General features: G+C 51.8%; 2 non-coding genes across 2 annotated transcripts in view; both read right to left on the reverse strand.

Annotated features, from left to right (window-relative positions):
• The window catches only part of LOC144111594 (5.8S ribosomal RNA), a 153-nt gene extending 110 nt beyond the window's left edge, over positions 1-43 (reverse strand). The window contains exon 1 of the ribosomal RNA XR_013310120.1: positions 1-43. This exon is cut by the window's left edge and continues 110 nt beyond it. This is a non-coding gene — a ribosomal RNA (5.8S ribosomal RNA).
• A 1,560-nt stretch (positions 44-1,603) lies between these two features.
• On the reverse strand, positions 1,604-3,418 carry LOC144111570 (small subunit ribosomal RNA). Its single transcript, XR_013310097.1, has one exon. It is a non-coding gene; the product is annotated as a small subunit ribosomal RNA (ribosomal RNA).
• Between the last annotated feature and the right edge of the window lie 6,582 nt (positions 3,419-10,000).

Raw genomic sequence — 10,000 nt, forward strand, 5'->3', positions numbered from 1 at the left:
TTCTTCATCGACCCGAGAACCGAGTGATCCACCGCTTAGAGTCGTGCATTTGGTTTGTTCAATTCCGTACAGTACAACCAGGGTTTTAGGCACCGGGCTCCTCCCCTGGCCTCCCCGACTGCAGTTTCGTCCGACAATTCCACGTTCCAGCAGCCGTCCGTTCGGCATGCTTGCGCGGTGCCTCAAAGCCGAGGCGAGCAAGGTCTCTTCGAAGCTTGTGTGCGACAATGGCTTGCGCGTCGCTAGAGACGACGAGGCATTTGGCAACCCTAAGGCAGACGTGCAACGGCGCTCTCAAGTTCCGGTCTTCGCTGGTGCCGTTTTTTTTGCTGTTCACGGTTTGCTGTTCAGCCCGTTTTCTTTAAGCGGTCGCACGGGTCCGACGACCATCGGTTCACCAGGAAGCACACCGGTAACTTCGTCATCAATTGGGCAATAACACAGAGCTTTTGCGCCGTTCCCCGAGCACGTTTGTTCTGCCGTTGTGTTCGCAGCGACGTCACCCCCGGACTCCCAAGCAGCGGTAGCTCTGTGTGGACGGTTCTCTGCCGCCCACCGCTGCGCCCTCTTTGGGGAAGGGGTCATCTTTCGCTCAGAAATGCCCCTCGAGTCCGCCGCCCCAAGGGTGCGCCCTCGTGCTGCGCCCTATCCGACCATTTCGCCACATCATTGCTTCGCTTAAGAGACAGGCACCGCCTAGCCGTGGCTACGCAGCGCGTACTTGGACAGCCGCCAGACGGGCGTTCGTCAGACTACTCCCGCAACAGGAGTCCACCGGCCACAGTGCCATGGACGGCGTTTCGGTATCGCACCGGCAGACTACTCGAAGGCTGGGAAGGACGAAGCAGCAGGAGAACCCCGCTGCCGCAGGTGCGTTCAAAATGCGGGATTACAACCCCTCGTCCCTTTTTTTCCCGGTGCCTCCTTTCGCCCCGCCGGCACGGCTTCAGACATCGCGCCCGCACTGCGAGACCTCTTGCGGCGGCCGTTCCTTATAAGTACTGGGCCGCACGCGTCCCGCCGCGCGCGCGTTGTTGCGAAGAGTTACTTTTCCGGAGCCGGCGAGCCGCGTTTCCTCTCGTACTCCGCAGCAGCCGCCGCCGTTCCCTTGGCGGCGGGCAAGCCTTTCCCTCGGCCAGCCTACCGACTCCGTCGCGACTCTCATGAGCCAGCGAGCCGCGTTTCCTCTCGTACTCCGCAGCAGCCGCCGCCGTTCCCTTGGCGGCGGGCCGGCCTTTCCCTCGGCCGGCCTACCGACTCGGTCGCAACTCTAACGAGAGCCAGCGAGCTGCGGTTCCTTTCGTACTTCGCAGCAGCCGCCGCCGTTCCCTTGGCAGCGGGCCGGCCTTTTCCCTCGGCCAGCCTACCGGCTACGTTCGAGTCTCTCCGACAACGAGTGTCGAAGACCGAAAGCCCACCAGATTGGTGCGTTACGCCGTTCGAACCCACGGAAGCAGTCCGTCCGACATTCCCTTGGTGACGGACCTCCGCTGGGCGTAACAATTTTTGCAGAGATGCGGCATCAGAATCTCGCAACTCCGCTGTTGAGGCCTTCCCCCGCTTATAAGCGGGGGCGGCGCCGGGTGTGACAAGCACAATCCGGTAATGATCCTTCCGCAGGTTCACCTACGGAAACCTTGTTACGACTTTTACTTCCTCTAAATGATCAAGTTTGGTCATCTTTCCAACAGACCGGCGCAACCGAAAGGCCGCGCCGGACATCGGTCCGAAGACCTCACTAAATCATTCAATCGGTAGTAGCGACGGGCGGTGTGTACAAAGGGCAGGGACGTAATCAACGCGAGCTTATGACTCGCGCTTACTGGGAATTCCTCGTTCAAGGGGAACAATTGCAAGCCCCTATCCCAATCACGAAGGAAGTTCCACGGGTTACCCAGTCTTTTCAGACAGGGATAAAGACACGCTGCTTCCGTCAGTGTAGCGCGCGTGCGGCCCCGGACATCTAAGGGCATCACAGACCTGTTATTGCTCTGTTTCGTGCGGCTAGGAGCCGCTTGTCCCTCTAAGAAGGTTGTAAGGTGCTGGGAACCCCGCACCTATTTAATAGGCTAGAGTCTCGTTCGTTATCGGAATTAACCAGACAAATCGCTCCACCAACTAAGAACGGCCATGCACCACCATCCACCGAATCAAGAAAGAGCTCTCAATCTGTCAATCCTCCCAGTGTCCGGGCCGGGTAAGTTTTCCCGTGTTGAGTCAAATTAAGCCGCAGGCTCCACTCCTGGTGGTGCCCTTCCGTCAATTCCTTTAAGTTTCAGCTTTGCAACCATACTTCCCCCGGAACCCAAATACTTTGGTTTCCCGGAAGCTGCCCGCCGAGTCATTTGAGTAACTCAGGCGGATCGCTGGTTGGCATCGTTTATGGTCAGAACTAGGGCGGTATCTGATCGCCTTCGAACCTCTGACTTTCGTTCTTGATCAAAGAAAACATTCTTGGCAAATGCTTTCGCAGTAGTTCGTCTTGCGACGGTCCAAGAATTTCACCTCTAGCGCCGCAATACGAATGCCCCCGTCTGTCCCTCTTAATCATTACCCCGTATTCCAAAAACCAACAGAACAGAAACGGGGTCTTGTTCTATTATTCCATGCAAGTTTATTCAGGCGACTCGCCTGCGTTGAGCACTCTAATTTTTTCAAAGTAAAAGCGCAGGCCTCCTCGAGACGCACCAATGAAGGGCACCAAGAGAGGACCGGCATGATGTTCAGTCCGAGCCGTCGCATCGGGTAGATGCACTACTCGTCTGGAACTGAGATCCAACTACGAGCTTTTTAACCGCAGCAGCTTTAGTATACGCTATTGGAGCTGGAATTACCGCGGCTGCTGGCACCAGACTTGCCCTCCAATTGATCCTCGTTAAAGGATTTAGAGTGTACTCATTTCAATTACGGGGCCTCAAAAGAGTCCCGTATTGTTATTTTTCGTCACTACCTCCCCGTGCCGGGAGTGGGTAATTTGCGCGCCTGCTGCCTTCCTTGGATGTGGTAGCCGTTTCTCAGGCTCCCTCTCCGGAATCGAACCCTGATTCTCCGTTACCCGTAACAACCATGGTAGGCAAGTAACCTACCATCGAAAGTTGATAAGGCAGACACTTGAAAGAAACGTCGCCGGCTCATGGCCATGCGATCAGCACAAAGTTATCCAGAGTCACCACAGAGTACGGGCAGAACCCGATGGGTCTTGGTCTAATAAAAGCGCCCGTCAGCCAAAGGCCTTCAGGCTCAATGCATGTATTAGCTCTAGAATTGCCACAGTTGTCCAAGTAGAAAGAAACGATCTAAGGAACCATAACTGATTTATTGAGCCATTCGCGGTTTCGCCTTATTTCGGCATGTACTTAGACATGCATGGCTTAATCTTTGAGACAAGCATATGATTACTGGCAGGATCAACCAGGTAGATGCATAGGCAAACCCTTGTCGCTCCTCAAGGGAGCCCTGTCGCGGCCGATCGGGGCCCCTCTCACCCCTCGGCGCGCGACGCGCATCTTTTTCGCGGCAGCTCTCGCTGCCCGTGCATCGTTCGAGCTCGCTGCGGCATCCGACCCGAAGGCCCGGTTATCACCGCGCGGCAAGAGAGCACGCGCCCTTAGGCAAAGCATTTGTAACGCGCCCACCAGTGCGCACGCGGCCGCTAGGGCCGCGGCGTTCAGGCACTGGACGGCGCTTGCTGCGTAGCCGAGACGGCCTAGCCGCCAGACGACGGGACACGCCCGCGTCTTCGGCGCAGTCGCACGGAATCGAGTCCGGGTAGCACGGAACACACTTCGTAACACGTGGGAACAGCGTCGTCCGACAACCAGCCCCTATCGCAGACGCGGATGAGGCTGCAGACGAATGCCGTGGGGTCCACGGGACGGGGACACGCTGGGCACGAGGCCGCATATCAAGACCCGTACGGCGCGCGCGCGCTCGGGCGCACGCCACCGACAGTGCCACAAGGACCCCCATATAGTAGCAGCGATAAGTACCCAGACCTCCGTGGGTTGGTAAGTGGCCGTACTCGTGCCGATCTCGCCGTAAATTTGGCGCAAATCGTGCGCGCCCATCGGCGGCATCGCGGCGCGCGCGTTTCGCGGCGCCCCGCGCGAACCGAACTCGTGGACTTTGCCGTGGCGCTATCGGCCCCTCTGTCGGTACCGCGGTTCCGCCGCGGGACCTGGCCAAATCGCGGGCGCGGCAGCGCAGGCCGGCATCGCGGCGCACCACACGAGCCGTACTCGTGGCGCTTTCGGATCAAGTGTCGCACAAATCGTGCAAATGCCATGGGCCGAGGTCGCCAAATGCACAAATGCGCCTCCGGGGCGTCGAGAGCCGCGTTTCGGACTTCGCCGACGAAGCGCGCACTCTACGCCTCCGCGTCTGCCGCGGCGGTATGCCCCCCTTATGTATGCAGCGATAAGTACCCAGACCTCCGTGGGTTGGTAAGTGGCCGTACTCGTGCCGATCTCGCCGTAAATTTGGCGCAAATCGTGCGCGCCCATCGGGCGGCATCGCGGCGCGCGCGTTTCGCGGCGCCCCGCGCGAGCCGAACTCGTGGACTTTGCCGTGGCGCTTGGCGCCGTGCTCGAGGCGCCTTCGCCGCAAGAGCCGCGCAAATCGTGCGGCACCCATCGGCGGCATCGCGGCGCGCGCGTTTCGCGGCGCCCCGCGCGAGCCGAACTCGTGGACTTTGCCGTGGCGCTTGGCGCCGTGCTCGAGGCGCCTTCGCCGCAAGAGCCGCGCAAATCGTGCGGCACCCATCGGCGGCATCGCGGCGCGCGCGTTTCGCGGCGCCCCGCGCGAGCCGAACTCGTGGACTTTGCCGTGGCGCTATCGGCCCCTCTGTCGGTACCGCGGTTCCGCCGCGGGACCTGGCCAAATCGCGGGCGCGGCAGCGCAGGCCGGCATCGCGGCGCACCACACGAGCCGTACTCGTGGACTTTGCCGCCGCGCTAAACGCCGTACTCGAGGCGCTTTCGGATCAAGTGTCGCACAAGTCGTGCGCGAACTCGTGCAAATGCCATGGGCCGAGGTCGCCAAATGCACAAATGCGCCTCCGGGGCGGCGAGAGGCGCGTTTCGGACTTCGCCGACGATGCGCGCACTCTACGCCTCCGCGTCTGCCGCGGTGGTATGCCCCCCTTATATATGCAGCGATAAGTACCCAGACCTCCGCGGGTCGGCCGGGGCGGCCTCTCTTGAACTGCTATAACTCCGCCGGGCGACGCACTAGAGTGGCGCAAAAGATATCAAATTCTTCGTCTTTCAGAGGGCTATACGCTGATGTAAAAACTGAACGGCCCGACTTAACGGGACCAGCGCGAAGTTTGTAAATGTCGTTGGACCGTGCCCGAGCCAGACAGCCTAAACGCCCGTATCTTGGGATAGATAAAAAGCACAGAGGCGAAGAGGGTGGCAAAAGCTTCGCGCTTTCCAGCCCAATACGCCGATGCAAAATTCGCACGCCTCCGATGCCTGGTACGGCCGCAAAAAATTCTCAAACGTTACCGGGGCGAGGAGTCCTTTGTGCAGGGGCGAGCGCTTATCGCTTGTATCTTTCGATGGGGCAAGAAGAGAGAGGCGAATGTGGCACCAAACGATTTGCCGCTCCGAGACCTATCCTGCGATGGAAAAGTCGTGCGCCTCTGATTTGCGGGAGAGCGGCAAAAACTTGAAAACTCTATCGCGTCCGCCCCAGGCGAGACCGCCTGAACGCCTCTATCTTCGGCTAGTGAAGAAGCAGGCGGACGAGTTTGAGTTTGAATTTATTTCCACAAACAAGGAGATACAATTGTTGTGAGAGATACAAGGGGAAAAAGCTTCTCAGGGTCAGCTTGACCGACCACAGTGCCGTTACAGAGGCTGCAGCAGGGCGGAAGTGAAGGCTTATAAATGAACCAGGGGTTAATACAAATTCAAAACAAGAAACCCAAAAAGATACAATTGCAACAGTAAAAGAAAAAGAAAACGCCGTACACCGCTTATTACAGAAAGACATAGAGGCGCACAAAAATATCTCAGGCAGGTTTCTCAAAAAACAAAACAAAAACAAGTGAGCACGTCGATGTCACATCGAGTAATGTCATTTAGTGACTTCGGCAACCTGTAGCTTAACATTTGTTGACCACAATTAGTTCGCTTGCGAGAAACACACCAAGTCTCCGGATGCTGGAGTAGTGTAGGGGGCAACGCGTATTTTTTTTAGATTTTCTTTTTTTTATTCACGAAAGTCCGACAACACAGTGCCTTGGTGCAGAGGGCAGACGAACGGCGAAAATCAATCCGCCTGACTGGGCCCTATGCACCACTCGAACGCAACAGCAAGGAGCACTTATATAGACACGCAGATACACGTTATAATGACCACAATAATTGTAGAGCACAACTTTCAAGTATAAACGTTCATTCCATTCTTATTACTCAGAAAACGCGTCTAAAAAATCGCAGAAAAGGACAGTGCAAGAGAAGACAAATAAAACATAACTATAAAAACTGAATGCGCGCCTAGAAAAAAAAAACCAAAAAAAATATCAGAACAGACCAATGTGGAAGACTGGGCGAGTTGGTGGGTAGTCATTCTAGAAAAAAACAGCGCACACAGGACAGGGACCAAGGGAAGAACCGACGACACGAGCGCTGACTTACAACTGATTTTGATTAAGCGGAAAGTGAACACTATATTTAGGAAGGAAGTAGCAGGTACAATCAGAGGCAGTCAACGTCAAAGAGGTGTAAATGGCCGATAAAATCGATAAAACCGTAAGGGGTGAAGATAAAACAAGATAAAACTCAACAGATGACAAGCCATGGTGTAAAGAACGCTAAGACACGTGAGTAACACGTACAATGCCATGAATAACAAAAAACCGAATACAATCAACAGGTGGAAGGCATCTGAACGTGTGAACAAAAGCAGTGTGAACAAAATTTAACAACTGACATGCGCTTGAAACGGATAACCAGGCACATAACTCACACATTCATCGGTTTTCTTTTTTCTTTTCTTGAGAGGTACGCCACTTCTTTTTCTGATAAAACTACAGATGGCGCGCTGACGCAGTTGTATTTATTGGATTTTATGTTGAAGGCTTCCCTACTTATTTGATCCGAGTGGCTTCCTATGATTTTACAGTTTTCAAATTCAGGATGACAAGCACTGCAAATGTCTGTACAAGGCTTTCTCGAGTTACTTTCAAGGTACCTGTCCTCAACCTACTGTGCATGGAACGAGCACATTTACCTGCAAAAATCTGGAATACCCATAGGATCATGTTTAGCACCCATACTCAGTGACATTTTTCTGGCGTCTACAGACAGGACCTTGGCTTCCATCCTTCCCAGCTCATCTGTTATAAGGACGTTTCGGTATGTCGATGATTATCTCGTGGTCATAAATAGCCACAAGCAGGCGTTCCACTCAGACCTTCAGAATATTTTGCATACTTTCACTTCGACCATGTTCCCTCTAATCGTAACTCACGAGGTGCCAGTAGACAGCACTATCAGATTTCTTGACATCAAGCTGGAATTCCAGGTCCATCACATTAGTTGGAACTATGAACCACGTAATAAGAAACCGGCGATTCATTACCATTCAGCACATTCGAAATTAGTGAAGAGAGCAATCGCGAGTCTTTGCATGTCTAACGCGCTCAAGAGATCATGTCCTCACAGCATGCTTTCCAGCTTTGACACACAACGCAAATAGGTTATTAGGGGCAGGCTATCCCAATCACCTGTTCATCTCCGTCGCCCAGAAGCTTCAAAAGCGGGTGAAAGGAAAAGAAAGGATAAATGAAGGAGGTAGAGACAAAGAAAAAAAGAAACAAAAAGTCGCAGTGATCCCTTATCTCCACGCTCTGTCCCATAATCTGAAAGAAGTCATGAATAAAGCAAAGGTGAAGGTCTTGTTTTCAGCTCCGGAAAAGCTTGCAAATATCTGCAACCGCGTTAACCCTCCTTCCAAGACAGCAAGAACATGCAGCAAAAAACATCGTAAACAATTCGTACCGTGTCAGAAGGAAGTAATTTATTCAATACCTTTAACTTGCGGAGACAAATATATTGGTCAGACGGGCAGATGTAGTAATGACCGATTGCGGGAACGTAATAAAGATGTGGAAAAGGGGGTAAAAGGACACATAGCAGCCCGCATAGGAATTTGCAGTGCTTGTCATCCTGAATTTGAAAACTGCAAAATCATAGGAAGCCACTCGGATCAAATAAGTAGGGAAGCCTTCAACATAAAATCCAATAAATACAACTGCGTCAGTGCGCCATCTGTAGTCTTATCAGAAAAAGAAGTGGCGTACCTCTCAAGAAAAGAAAAAAAGAAAACGGATGAATGTGTGAGTTATGTGCCTGGTTATCCGTTTCAAGCGCATGTCAGTTGTTAAACTTTGTTCACACTGCTTAAATCCTTGTCACCTTCACATGCCTTCCACCTGTTGATTGTATTCGAATTTTTTTTTTGTTATTCAAGGCACTGTACGTGTTATTCACGTGTCTTAGCGTTTTTATGGTTCTTTACACCATGGCTTGTCATCTGTTGAGTTTTATCTTGTTTTATCTTCACCCCTTACGGTTTTATCGATTTTATCGGCCATTTACACCGCTTTGACGTTGACTGCCTCTGATTGTATCTGCTACTTCCTTCCTATATATAGTGTTCACTTTCCGCTTAATAAAATCAGTTGTAAGTCAGCGCTCGCGTCGTCGGTTCTTCCCTTGGTCCCTGTCCTGTGTGCGCTGTTTTTTTCTAGAATCAGAACAGAGCATTGCAAGAGCCGACACAGATGCAACGTATGTGTAGAAACTAACTGTGTACCTACCAAGAAAATTAAAACAAATGTGCTAAAGTTATAAGCAGGAAAAATAAAATAAAAAACTACAGTGCATTTCCCAGGAAGTGACTTTTCGCTCGCTTACGAAAAGCAGACAGGGAAAGATGAATTAAATCGGGATGGGTTCCAGTTCAAATGCTGCGTAGCAGAGTTGGTTCTGTTTCTTGGTTTCTGTATATTTGTGCGTCTAAACCCATATCGTAGGTGAATTTGGAAAAAAAACAACAAAAAACATTGTTGTCGATTGGCTACGAGTTCCAGGAATGCCGCCCGACACTGTCGCTGGCAGTGTAACGTTTGTATAGGTAGTACTCGCTGAAGTAGGAATATGTGGAGTCATATCTTGAAAAATTTTCAACAAAGCGAATAGATCTCTTTTGCAATAAAAAGGGCATTTCAAGATTACATTTCCCAGTGACTGCCCAGATAAGCGAACAATAGCGAAACCTGGAATGAACTGCACTGAAATAAAGCTGGCGCAAAAAATGTCCGTTGGTCAGCGACATCAAACTTTCCAAATGTTGAAAAGTGTTTGTTCGTTACATTGGCGAGAGCTTCGCCTCTTAGTACCCCCCGCCCCAGTTTAGATATCATCAACCGGGATTTCTGTTTGCGGTATTTTGTAGAGTTTCCTCTACAGTACGCCAGGTCTTTTGCGGATCGCAGTGAATTCGTTAGAACCTTCCACTGCAGTGATGAATTCGAGATTTATATACGTCCGAACCTAATTTATTCCTATCTTATTTATGCTGTTCTAGAATTGACAGCTCTCTCGTTTATTTTTTTTTTTTAAATATGCCAAACAGGTGATTTCGGCCTCTTATGCGCTTTACTAAAGCAGAAGTTTTTCGCAAGTTTTTGGCGCTTTTTTGCCCTTGGTTAACATTGCTACAGTAAAAGCGCAGCTCTATTATTTTTTGCGACTATTGTGTACTACATTAGGGTCAATTTCGCAAAGACAGTACACATTGGAGACCATGTGTTCATTTTTTTTTTTTCCTGTGTTACAGGCTGAACCGAGGTGTAGTGATTTGTGCACGCCATCTTGGAATAAAGCAAGAGGTGGTCACTAAAATCACTCAGCAAGACACCTGGGTCCTGTTCGTCGCAATTAGTAAAGCATAAATCAATTAGGGTCTCACCCGACCCCAAGTAGCA

This window comes from Amblyomma americanum, chromosome 11 (assembly GCF_052857255.1).
Source record: "Amblyomma americanum isolate KBUSLIRL-KWMA chromosome 11, ASM5285725v1, whole genome shotgun sequence".
NCBI classification, from domain to species: domain Eukaryota; kingdom Metazoa; phylum Arthropoda; class Arachnida; order Ixodida; family Ixodidae; genus Amblyomma; species Amblyomma americanum.